The sequence below is a fragment of the Chionomys nivalis genome, chromosome 5, assembly GCF_950005125.1.
Source record: "Chionomys nivalis chromosome 5, mChiNiv1.1, whole genome shotgun sequence".
NCBI classification, from domain to species: Eukaryota; Metazoa; Chordata; class Mammalia; order Rodentia; family Cricetidae; genus Chionomys; species Chionomys nivalis.
Window position 1 is genome coordinate 50,195,394 of NC_080090.1, and position 13,312 is coordinate 50,208,705.

Genomic DNA, 13,312 nt, shown 5'->3' on the forward strand with positions numbered 1-13,312 from the left:
CCAACACTGTTTTGATTACTATAGTTTTGTAGTAATTTATAAGAACAGAAGTAATAGTTCTCCAACTTTGCTCATGCTTTTCAACCCTGGCATAGCTATTTTGGATATCCTGGAATATTGTATGAAATTCAGGACAAATTTTTCTATCTTTGCAAAAACACATTGCCAGGACTTTTATAATGATTACATTTAATCTATAGGTGATTGTTTTGGTAATGTAGACATATTAACACATGGCTTTCTTTTCATTTATTTGTCTTTTTCAAAAATAATGTTTTACAGCTTTTGAGTCTAATCCAATCTGGACACTCGAGCAAAAGAGAGATTTTAAAATCAGTAAAACCAGGTAGTTACTCTGCCTAAAACTTACAATGCTTTGCTGATGTCCTTATAAATATACCAATATCCCAATGCTCCTGTTCAGCCCACACACTGCCTACTTCTCCAATGCTGTCTTGGACGCTTATCAGTTGGTATTTCCATTCTCCAGCTGCCATACCTGGAGAAAATTTCAGGATTCTCCTTACTTCATTTTTTTATATGGTGTCTCCTTTACCAGTAATAGCCCCTCATCTTTTGGCTCCATTTTCTTTCCTTCTCATCATTCAGGTTGTGCATAAAATAAAACTCCAGCAGGAGGCAGGAATAAAGGAACTGAAGGACCCTTGTTTGATTAGCCTGCCCATTTTGTCATTGTTCTCTGTTTATGGTGTTCATAGCACTTAACTAGATAGATACATTTATGTGCATCTTTCATCAGTCTTTTGCTTTTATTGCAGTGTTTGGGGTTGGCAATGCATACTAAGCTATATACTCCCGCCCATGACTACTTTTTCCTTGGTGTTTAACCAGTTCCACCTGCTTATATACTGTTCATCCCCTGCACTTGGCTCAGTGTTGACCTGCAGTGTGAAATAGCCAGCTTGAAATTCTGCTACAACAGACAGGCATAAAACTCTTTTAAAAGAGCTCAGCCAGAGACAGGAATATTCCGTAGTGATGGTGTAGTGTATGAATTAAGAACCTATCAACTGTACTAGAAGCAGGACTACTCCACAGTGATGACATACAGGTTAAAGACACAACCCTATGAGAAACAGGAATACACCACAGTGATGACATACAGGTTAAAGACATAGCAACCCTATGAGAAACAGGATTACTTCACAGTGATGACTTACAGGTTAAATACATACCAATCCTATAAGAAGCAGGAATATTCATAGTGTTAGTAGATGGGTTGAGGACATACCAAACCTACTTGTACTGTATCCATTTGGGTCTACAAATTCAATGATTTAAACCAAAGATCTTGATGGAAGAATTAACACTTCAAGCTATCCATCATAGCTCTCTCCATGGCTCTACAACATTGTACTTATTAAGACTAATAAAGAAGCAATAACTATTTGAAGATGTATTTTATGTTCAGATTTCTTGGCAGAGGACCTCTGGAGGTTCTATTAATTCTTCTAGCCCAGTGATTCTAGACCTTCCTAATGCTGAGACCCTTTAATACATTCCCTCATGTTGTGGTGATGTCCAACCATAAAATTATTTTTGTTGCTATTTCCTAACAGTGAATTTGTTACTATTATAAGTTGCAGTGGAAACATCTGATATGTGGGATGGCTATAGGGGATTCCTATGAAAGCATCATCCAACTCTGAAAGGGGTTGTGACCCACAGATTGAGAACCACTGTTTTATTCCCATTCATAAGAGCCCCTGAAAGGTGCTTCTATCAGTATGTATCAGTATGGCCACTGGGAAGCACAGATGAAGTGGGACTGGCAACTAGGGACAAGGTGCTGCTGCTTCATGGAGAACAAAAAGTCAGAGAGGCTCCTGGGAATGAGCTGTTCCATGTCTAAACATGTGTACACACCAAGCAGGAAGCTATCAATAGACCCCAAGAAAGTTTTTCTAAGGAAATGGTTTCAAACCAGAAGCAGAATTCTACTAGCAGCTAAGAGCCTGCTGCTTGCCAACACTGACTTGAGAAGAGTTAATTCCAAACCTGTTTTTATCAACTCTAAGGACTGTGTAGCTGTCAATAAACTACATAACTTATTTGAGCTCCACTTTTCTCATTTGTGAAATGAAGCCCTCATGAGCACAGACAATATATATTGATTGAGAATGTGAGCTGTTGGGTTGAGATCCTAATTTTACTTTTTACAAGTTAAATGCTTCTGGATTAGTTGGCTCTCTCTCTCTCTCTCTCTCTCTCTCTCTCTCTCTCTCTCTCTCTCTCTCTCTTTCTCTCTCTCTCTTGCTTTAATGCCCTTAATTAGGTAAGATGCAGACAATAATAGCCAACTAAAAATATTAAAGTGAAAGACAATCCCGAAGTCATGTCATTCAAAAGCCTAGAACATAAAAGAGTGGAACCAAGAAGACAAGAAGGCCACTGCTACTACTATCTCCTGAGACATTCTCCAGGTGCAAGACATGCCTTGACCTGCAGAGGAAGCAGGTGCTCAGATGGATCTACCCATATCTTGAAACATTCTCCAGATATAAGACATGGTCCTTGACCTGCAGAGGAAGCAGGTGCTCAGATGGTTCTACCATGCAATTTTTGGAGAATAAAGCCACAGGGTGAAACACAATTAAATACTGTATATATGCTAAGACCTCAGAGATGGACCCTTTCGGAAGCTCTTGACAACAGAGGTTTCTAATCAACCTCCTGCATCTCCTGCCACATGAAGAGTAAGCAGAGGCCAGTAGGCAAAACTGAAATTCTGTCTAATGGAGAGTGTGGGAGAAGGGTAAGGGACACTTGGAGGTGAGAAGCCACATCCATCACTCACACATTAGTTTTCATTTTATTCCAGCAGCTCTCACACTTCAAAAAAACTTCAGCTTTTAGATACCAGAGTTCTGCTTAATTCATGAAGTATGTATGTGTGTGTGTATTCTAATATGCATTTATGCTTTTAATTTTCTACATAGCTTCGTCAGAATACCTTGAAGCTCCCAAGGACAGATATTTCTCTATCACTACAGTTGTTGGCTCTCTCTTATTCATATATGTCTCAAGCCTTTTTGAGAAAGCACCAACTTCCATTCCTAATAAAGCCACAGGGTGGAACACTTCTGGCCATCTGCTTATCTTTCTAGTTATAACCAGGAACATCTTGTCACTAGGACAAATAGTGCTTTTTGTGCACTTGGCATTGTGGTAAGGGGTTGTGGATGAAATAGTAAAAAAATAAAGGTGCTATATCTACCCCCAGTATAGCTGGGGAACCATTGGGGACTGAGCTACTGCAAGATGCTGTAGAAACAGGCATGGTCATAACCCAATCTTGGGAGCTCAGAGCTTTCCAGACAAGCAACAGGAAAGCACAGTGTGGAAAGACTTTGCTGGGTAAATCAGCAAAGCATGTGAAGACCAGAGATGAAAGTGAGGTTCTACTCCAGGCAGAGGAAAGTGCTCTGGAAATCCAATGTGGAAACAGCCAGATGCTTTCAAGCTCTGGAAATCTCAGTGAGAGGATGAGGTAGACGTCAGTGACTCCTAGGAGGAGTTGGAGGGCAATTTTAGAGACTTTGTCTCCATCCTACCGGGAGTAAGAGGTGAACAAGTCACACAGCTCCTAAACTGTACCAACTACAGTCGCCAGCTACCTTCTGGGGACAAGGTGGACTTCATCATCTTGGCTTCCTCATCAGATGCATGTCTGTGGGCACATACTTCTCCAGCCTGTGCCCCATGCTGGGATCCCCTGCTTCCGTCCTCATGGGATACCACATAACAGAGACGTCCTGGTTGAAATATTGTGGTCACAGAAAAAGAAAGCAATGTTTTAGATCCAGATTCCAGTGTTGTCATGGACTGGTCAGCCTTCCAGGATGTGGGGGAAGGTCAGAAACTTCAATGTGACCTTGGTCTCCATTAGTATCACAGCAGGCTGCCAGAGGGAAGACTTGTTCTTTCTGGGCAATCCAAAAGGCAGGGAACAATTGTAAAAATGGGTACCAAAAATGAGTGATTTTTTTTTTAAAGAAATGAGGCCAGCCACACCAGGTTCTGTGTAGCCTGATTACAGCACAATTTAGAGTTTTTCCAAAACACTCTTAAAAGATAATTAACCCCATATGGAATATTGAAAAGTCATTTGAAATCTCTATTTGGTGAATGAAATAATATATTCACCAGCATGTGTGTGTTAGTGATAACTCGGTTTATCAAGGGCCACAGGACGTCAAACTTTAGGCAAATGCTTCTATATGAACCTAGGAACTGGTAATTATTTCCTACCAACCTTGCACCTGGAATAAGTCTGTTTACAAAGTGACCCAGCTCTTAAAGTCATAGAGTTTGTTTCCGTGGTCCCCTATCTGAGAAATTTTATAAGCATAACATAAGAAAGTTTGGAATGGAGAGGGATTCCACCTTAACAATAACTGTCATTAAGATATAATTAAAATTATGATTCTTTTAAAGCTTCATTGTTTGTTTTATCCCCTGAAAAGGCCATTTAGTCTTTTCATTGCTATTTCAGACATTTCAAAACTAATTCCACACTAAGAAACAAGTCATTGGGGGCCATCTAGATGCAAAAAATTGTAATTACATGATTCTCTTAATTAATTTTGACAGCAGGTTTCATAACAAAGAGTCCAAGGCAGTCTTGTATTTTCCAAGAAAAGCACTGGGCGTGTAATCCTTACGTGCAAAGCCTTTTGCAGAGGATGGAGCTTTTCCAGCAAGTACTTTAATTGCTAATAACAAGACAAAGGCACACACTTCTGGTGACAAATGGAGTCCCACTCCATAGACCTGGACTTGGGTGAAGGAGGCCTTAGATCTTATCTCTGTTCATTAGCACTGCTTCTGACAAGAGCTGGATGCTAACAGGTAAGCTGGATTTGGGAGGAAAGGAATGAATTTCAAAGGCAGTCTCCAAGTTCCAGGGAAAAGCTAAATTGGGGGCTCCTCGCACATTTCAGACATTAGAAGTTGATCCAGAACTGAGGCCCTGTTCTCTTCCAGGGCCCAGTAAATGGGAATTCAGTTGCTACAAAAGCACTTCACATCCAACTGCTAGATTTATTTCTCTCACAGAGTCTATCAGATTCTATCACCCCTTCTACTCAGTAAGACGTTGGATGACTTCCTGTTATCCTGCAGCAGAGCAATATTGACTCTTTATGAATTGACGGTTTTGATGATCTTATCTTCTCGCCCAGACTCTCATCTGTACAAGTAGTGGTAGTGTATCTGGGCTTTGCTTATTGTTATTGAGCCTCATTTTTGGACCAACACAACAGACATTTAGGCTTTAGTATTGCCCAAATTCTAGTATATGCATAGTTTCACGGAGATCTGATTTGATTTTAAATGACTAGGTGAGGACCTGGGGGAGTCTGCATTTCTCCTAGACAGCTCCCAGGTGTCACCAGCCTGCACCACCAAGGATGGGTGGGTTCACAATGAAAGGGGGCACCTTGTTTCCTCTGTGTCCCTTGCCCCCGGTGGGGTTCTTTAGTTCTAATTCAGAGTTTCTCCTCAGTGTCACACTCTTTTTTCAGTGGTGCTCCCCATAAAAGTCAATACTACACCCTAAATTAGTCCCATCTGGAAATATAGCCATAAAGAGAGACTCACTTCCCTCTGCCTACTTGTCATTTCAAGCACCAAAGACCCACAAATTAGAGAGAAACAATAAAGGACCAAATGTCCCATGTTCCTCTGTTTATCTGAAGGTGTTGATTACCAGAAGGTAGTTATTTTTTTCCTTGTAAAGTAATTTATTTTAAATAAAAAAGGTCAGGAAGTTATTTCATTTATCACGATTACAAAGGAGTCTAAGCCGACGACGGAGAAATTAATTCCGAGTCAGAAGCTGCAATAACACTCCTGGTAATTGTGACAAAAATTTTAAATTAACGTTACTGTCACTGAGAGGAGTTTGATTAATTTTGCAATTGGAGATGCTATCTCCAGAATATTGGGCGGGGGAGGGGGGATCGAAGAACAGAGCAGCTTCCAACTTAAGATGGAGATCCACTTCTTTGAGACTCAGAATGCATCCACAAGACATCTTCACACTTGATTAACAGCTCAATCAGTGTCCTGCTGGAAAGAATTAGCCAGGAAGGTCCAGAGGACATAGAGCTTGCTGGCAAACCTAGTGAGGGAAGAGCAAGTCAAGAGCCTCTCTCTGACTGCTTGTTTTCTGTGTTACTAAGGACCTGGGACAGCTTTCCACTGTGGCCACTATAATATCCTTGCATGGTAGTAGAGATGGTTGGGGATAAAATAGTAGAAAGGTTGTTGTTAGATTTCTTTAACTCCCATTTCTTTACAGGTTTTATGCTGGGAGGTGGAAAGAACATGGACAATAACCCAACTCCTGGACAGTGGAAATGAAAGAAGGGCAGAGTTACATCAAGAGTGTAGTTGAGCCGGGCGGTGGTGGCGCACGCCTTTAATCCCAGCACTCGGGAGGCAGAGGCAGGCGGATCTCTGTGAGTTCGAGACCAGCCTGGTCTACAAGAGCTAGTTCCAGGACAGGCTCCAAAAACCACAGAGAAACCCTGTCTCGAAAAACCAAAAAAAAAAAAAAAAAAACTAAAAAAAAAAAGAGTGTAGTTGAAACTCGCTTAAATGGTCTTCTAGCAGCGGATTTATCAATGATCTATGCAGTGTGCTGGCTTCAAATAAACACAATTAGCATTTAGTTTGGTGCTTATTTTGTTGAGAACTTTGGTCTGAATGAGTTTATTCATTCCTTATAATTGCTTTTTCTAAATCAGACTCTATAACTATCCTCATTTTATGGATGGATACCCTACTGGGACATGGGGAAAACTTCAAGATTTTATAACTACCTAGACAGTGAAGAACAGAGCTAGGCAAGTTAGGGATTAGCAAACTAGATTCCATCCCACAGGCACAATGCACCTGGCTACCTACTTTGGTAGAGAATCTGTAGGAACATAGTCATGCTTCTTAATTTACATACTTTTTTCATGTGCTTTCTGTTGCTGTGACAAACACTATCACCAAAAGCAACTTGGGGAGGAGAGAGTTTATTTCAGCTTGCGCTTCAAGCCCATCTTTGAGAGAAGTCATGCAGGAAGTCAAGGAGTTCCTGGAGACAGGAACCACTGAGGACCACTTCTTACTAGTTTGTTACTAGGCTCACCTCTCTTATACATCTCAGGCCTACCTTCTTAGGGATGGTACTTACCACAGTGGGCTGGGCTCTCCTAAGACATCAACTAGCAATCAAGAAAATCACCCACAAACAAGGCAATAGACCAATATGATAGATGCATTTCACTAAGTCAACTCTCTTATGGTATGTCAGGTTGATAACCCAGATTATACATACTATGGTTATTTTTTTATGCCAATGTTAGAGTTTATGAGTTAGTTAGTAACAAAGCCTGAGATAGTGGCTAAGCATGTATAATCCTTAATAAGTCTCTGCTTGGTTATTTTGGGAGTTTGCTGGCAGGACAGAAAAACCGTGTTCATTCCAGATTTAAAGTGAGAGCAATAAGTGAAACAAAAAGCTGTGAAAAATCAGATGTTTTAGAGTAAAAGAATGTGAAGGAATTTAGTGTTGTGGCAAAACAGTGTAGACAAACTATAACTGATAAGAGATTCATACTCTTAAGCAGTTATTATAAGGATTGGGGCATGACTCGGTCAGTAAAGTACTTGCTGTTCAGACATGAGGACAATCCTCAGAGTCCACTTAAAAGCCTGGCTCAGGGGCACATGCTGTGATCCCAGATCTTGCAAGCCTGTTATTCTAGCTGAATTTCTGAGTTCCAGGGTTAGTGAGAGCACTTATTTAGAAAGGTAAAGTGGAGAGCAATCAAGGAAGATATTTGATAATGATCTGTGGCCTCTAATACATATACATGCAAACATGTACATAAGTCTACATATATATGTATGTTTGTATAGCACATAGGTATGCATATATGTATACATAAATAAACACTAAAAGTGACCTGGAGGCATCTGCCAAGGGTTCAAAATGGTGCTGTGGCCAGGAGATATGTGTCAGGCTTGGATTCTCTGCAAGAAGATCCCAAGAGGCTTTTGTTTAAAACTGGGAAAGTAGTGAAGCCTAGTTTGCAGTGGAAATTCCAGGATGTTGCAGATAGGAAATGGAGGGCATTTGCTCAGGAAAGCTGCAGGGACCAAGTGGACTTGGCCTAATAACAAGGCACACATAGACCAGAGACAAGAGAACTCTTGTCTGCAGGCTGGGGGGGGGGGGGCGGGGGGAGCAATACCACTGGGACCACGTGATGCCACACAAAGCCCCAGGTTCTAAACATGAACTGTGGGATTTGATGTTTGCCCTTCAGGACTGCGTCTCAGTTGAGCAGACTGAGTTTCTCTTACGGTCCCCCCAAGTTTCCATTTGGATCAGGCGTCTTTACACTGTGACATTGTATATGGGAAGTATGAAACTTAGGTTGTTTTTGTTGTCGTTGTTTTTAGATACTTACCTTATATGTGTGTGCCTGTGTGGCTTTGTGATAATGAAAATATAATCCTGATAGAATAAAAGACAAAAGTTAGTTGTAAAAAAACAAACAAAAAAGACCTCCAGACAAATAATAGTAGGGTACGGTTATATAGAGTGTGGTCTATAAGGGGCAGTCTATGAGGTATGCTTATATAAGGTGTGGTCTATGGGGTGTGGCTATATAAGAGATGGTATATAGATATCAACGAAAGAGAATACTGTGTAGTCTACCAAACCAAATTCCGCTTTAAAAGAACACAGAAGAAAATGCTCTAAATATACTGTTGAGTGAAAAGTAATTAGAGCACAATGTGAACAATAGAGTCCTTGATTCAGAAACAAGACAAGATAATCAAATATACAATGTTTGCTACAGAAAAATAAAAGGAAAATGCTGTTTTCCTTCCCTGTATTTTCTTAACCATTCTCAGCTTTTTCCAGGAAACTCACAATAATTTTGTAATTAAATACTAGTAAATGTGCTTAATATTCCCTGTAAAAGGTAACACAGAGATGTCAGGATTGTCTGTTTCTCCCATGCACTTAGCGAAGTGGTGGGTGGTAATGGCAGGAGGGGTTTAGAAGGCTGGAGCCCGAATCAATCAATGCATCACCACTAACTTATGATGGAAGTTAGGACTTCCTTCTGTGATACCACCTTGCCTGGAGGAGGGAAAAGGGTTAGTGAGATGCCAGGCTGATTAAGTCCGAGCTCAGATGACCTTCAGGTAGTTAGAGATCACCAGAAGGGAACTGTCCATGGAAATCTGAAGCCCACAGACTCCCTCACCTCAGAATTCTCCAAAGGGGAGTCCTCCAAATTGTGGTGATATCTAACATGGTATACGACCTATGGCCTGACCAAATCACAAGTCCAACACCCATGGAATCCATGAGGGACTGGAATTCTGCTATTTCTCGGGTTATCTTTCCATACATTAAGCTGACCGGCTGACAGAGACATGCGTCTTTGAGTGATCCAGAATTCCCCTGTGAGTAGGGCTTGCTACACAGGAAGTTCTCTCTGTTCAACAAACACCTTTGTCCTCCAGGGGTTTGAAGTTTGCTGCCTCTCCCGCTGGCCCTGCCCATCCTACCCAGCCACACAAAGGAGAGACAAGAAACAGAGAACAGGTGTGAATGTGTGAATGGTTGCCAACAAGAGATGGGGTCTCGCCATTCCCTTTTCCCGGGCCTGGCTCTATTTAATCAGCCTTTTATTTATCCAGACCCTTAGCGGGCAGCAAAGAACAGACAGCAGTGCTTACCTTCATGGGAAAAAAGCATTTTTTTTCTTTACATTTCAACACCAAGGTAGCAAAATTATTCCATTTATCCTGTGGACTTTCACTAAGTAAATAGACATGATTTATATTAATTTCTACACAATGATGTGAATTAAGGCTGTGAAAGGCTTTAGGGAAACTCTCACTATTCCTGAAGCTCTTCCTGTCAGGGGCTGACTTCCTGGACTTCTGCACACTTCCTCAGGGGGCCTGAGCAGACACTGGCCAGACAAAGTGGCCTCTTGCAGACGGAAGATTTTTTTCAAACAATCTATTCACTTATTACAGTTTCAGGATCCAAATCAATATCATAAAAACAGGACCAGGTAGGGAGTCCAGGCATTGTGTGCCTCTTTCCTACTAAAGGATACAGAAAACCAGCGCCAACGCTGGCACAGCTGTCACGGATGGGCAGAACGAAGCCAGCTGGGCACACCTTTTTGCTCTGGGTTGTGAGCCAAAAACAAATGTGTTTTGGCTGTGCAGATGGGTAGATTCCCAAAGCCCTGCTTTGTGTAGACCTCTGCTCTGTTCTGCGCTTCTGGGAGCAACTCGATGTCATCTGCCCCTTAGATCTTCCGTGCAATGATCCCGATTTTATCATTAACTGGGAGCTTGAGGTCATAGAGGAGCTGGAAGCTGCTGGGGGCCTGTGATGCTCGCTGGACTGCCTGAGCCGGGGCTAAGGCCCCATGCCTCTGGCCCCTCCTGCCCAGTGGGTGCATTTGACAGTGTCAGAAACCCCGTGTTTTCTGGAGAGGCAGTAGATGAGGTTCAGTTCAGCCTCTGTATCTGTCTTGACTGTGTTCCTGGCCATGACCACAGCCACTCCAAATATCCTAGCATTTTCTATTTGTTTCCCGAAGTTACTGAAGCCCTTTTCAAGCAAGTTGAGGTCCTCTTCTGTGTGAGCCTTGGGAAGGGGCAGCCCAGCGGTGATTGTGGAGCTGCCCCGTGCATCTTAAGAGCCCTGACAGTGGCAAAAAGAACCCCACGTGTGGCTGGAGATCAGAATACTGGCACTGATGTTGAAGAACTTTTCTGTTCCTGTGTCTGCTCCAAATCCTGCTTCAGTCACTAGGAAGCCTTCAGGGCCAACAAGTTCGAGTGCAATCCTGACTGTAATAATGGAGGAATTCCCATGTGTGATGTTGGCAAATGGCCCAGCATGGACGAACACTGGTGTGCCCTCCAAGGTCTGCATGAATTTGGGCTTGATTACATCCTTCATCAGCACCATCAGCGCTCCACTCACGCCCAGATCCTCGGCATGATGGGTCTTTCTCTCTTACTGAATGCCACCACCATTTTGCCCAGTCTCTCTCTCATGTCTTCCAGGGAACTAGTGAGGGCTAGAATGGCCATGATTTCACTCGCCACGGCGATATCAAATGGGACCGTCGGAGTGTGGCCTTTCTCTGTTGGAGCCTTTCCGACTGTGATCTTCCTCAGGAATCTGTCGTTGATGTCCAGCACTCTCTGTCACGTTATGATTTCTGGATTACTATCCAGTCTTGCAAATCTGTTTATCTCATCATCTGTCTGTGTGGCAGGGTCAGTCTTTTCAATGCCTAACCTCTGTTACCTTCTGATCTGGATATCAGAGAACTTTCTTACTCCAGTTACTGAAGGTACCAAGCGATTAAAGAGAGTCTTGTCTGTCTGGGTCAGCTCAAGAAGCATCTGAGCATGGATGGCAGTAGCCACGAGGTTATTAGCTGCAATGATGGCGTGGATATCATCAGTGAGGTGGAGATTAAACTCTTCCATGGGAATGACCTGGGAATAGCCACCCCCTGCAGTGCCAACTTTTATTCCAAAGAAAAATTCGCCCAGGGCCCACCAGTCCAATTATGATTGTACTTTTCCCTAGGAAAGATGCATTCTTTTTTGTTGTTGTTGTTTGTTTGTTTTGAGACAAGGTTTCTCTGTAGCTTCGGTGCCTGTCCTGGAACTAGCTCTTGTAGACCAGGCTGGCCTCAAACTCACAGAGATCTGCCTACTTCTGCCTCCCAAGTGCTGGGATTAAAGGCGTGCACCACCACCATCTGGAGAAAGAAGCATTCTTTGTGACTTATTTTCTCCTATGTAAAATTACTGTTCTCTTAATAGGGGACAATCATATATGCCCAAATAGTAAGTTTTCATCACCAAACTGAGTGATGTACATGTGGAGAAATGATTATGTACCACAATGGTTTGTTTATTGTGTTTGCTTATATGTATGTGTGTTTAGATGCCTGCAGAGGTCAGAAGGGGATGTTGAATCCTCTTGGAGCTGGAGTTGCAGGTGGTTGTGAGGCATCACACAGGGATGCTGGACATCAAACTCGAGACCTCCAGAAGAATAGGAAAGATTTGTAACACCTGAGCCATTGCTAGCTCCAGCACAGTGGTTTTGACATATGTAGCTGTGAGAGAAAACCACAAGTTCTCACATTTTCAAAATATCCTATCCTTTCCCATCCCCTCCCATTCCCAAAGCTTCTTTAGGCAGCCTGGGAGGGACTCCCTGTCTGTATTGGTGTATGAGGGTTTGACTGTGCAAACTCAGTTCCTCTACAGGAACAGTGGGTGCTCTTAATCAGTGGTCCATCTCTCCAGCCTGCCGTGATTGCACCACAATTTAACCATATCCCCAGCTGATTGGGAAGGATGGATAGAAACACATTTCATTTAACCATAAGCTCTGGGAGGCCGGCAACTCCTTTCTCCACACTTAGAAGTTGGCCCACAAATGTTCGTCGACTTCATAATAGCTAGGGACGTAGTATGCCTCTCAAAGCCCGTTAAGATAATCTAGTATCAGAAGAATTCCAGGGTAAATAATTGCTGAGAGGGGCATCCATTCCTGGTGCCATATAATCAGGTCCATCTGAATCCACAACCCTTGCCCATTATGCTTCATCTGGAGAAAGTTCCATCAAGAAGAGTGGGCAGAGTCACAGTGACAGCTGTCAACCCTACCCAGTGTTGACACCACCGTGACCCTGGTGAACTGGACCAGTTACAGCCTCCCCATAAGACAAGCAGCTGTGCTCACATTTTCCACTTGAATCCTTTCTAAGAACAGAACACACAGAGCCGAGTCAATGTGACGACAGGGTAAGTTTTAGAAATTTTAAAAAAGAACAGTTACTGACTTCCAAATACCCATTTCCCACCAGTAATTTTGTTTTGAAACAGGACCAGTTTTGACAAAGAGCATATTTATGAACCTATATTGTTCAGTTTATTGAAAATTTTTTCGTGGTGTCTGCCCAACACCCAAAAGTATGTCAGGGAACAAAAAGCAAACTTGCTGCTGTCAACTCACTGTCTAAAATCACCCTGAGTTGGGGCTGGTTCTATTCCTTGCATTTGTTCTCACTGGTTCTCTCTGCTTCCCTTCAGATGAGTGCAGAGGACTTCGCCTCTCTCAGTCAACTTTAAAAAACCCTTTCTTCCCTAGATAAAGATCAAGCCGTGTCATTTTCTGTAAGATCATTTAAGGCACAAAACTGCACTATTTCTG

General features: G+C 42.5%; 1 pseudogene; it reads right to left on the reverse strand.

Annotated features, from left to right (window-relative positions):
- Window positions 1-10,069: 10,069 nt before the first annotated feature.
- LOC130874126 (C-1-tetrahydrofolate synthase, cytoplasmic-like) lies at window positions 10,070-11,649 on the reverse strand (annotated as a pseudogene).
- Window positions 11,650-13,312: the final 1,663 nt, after the last annotated feature.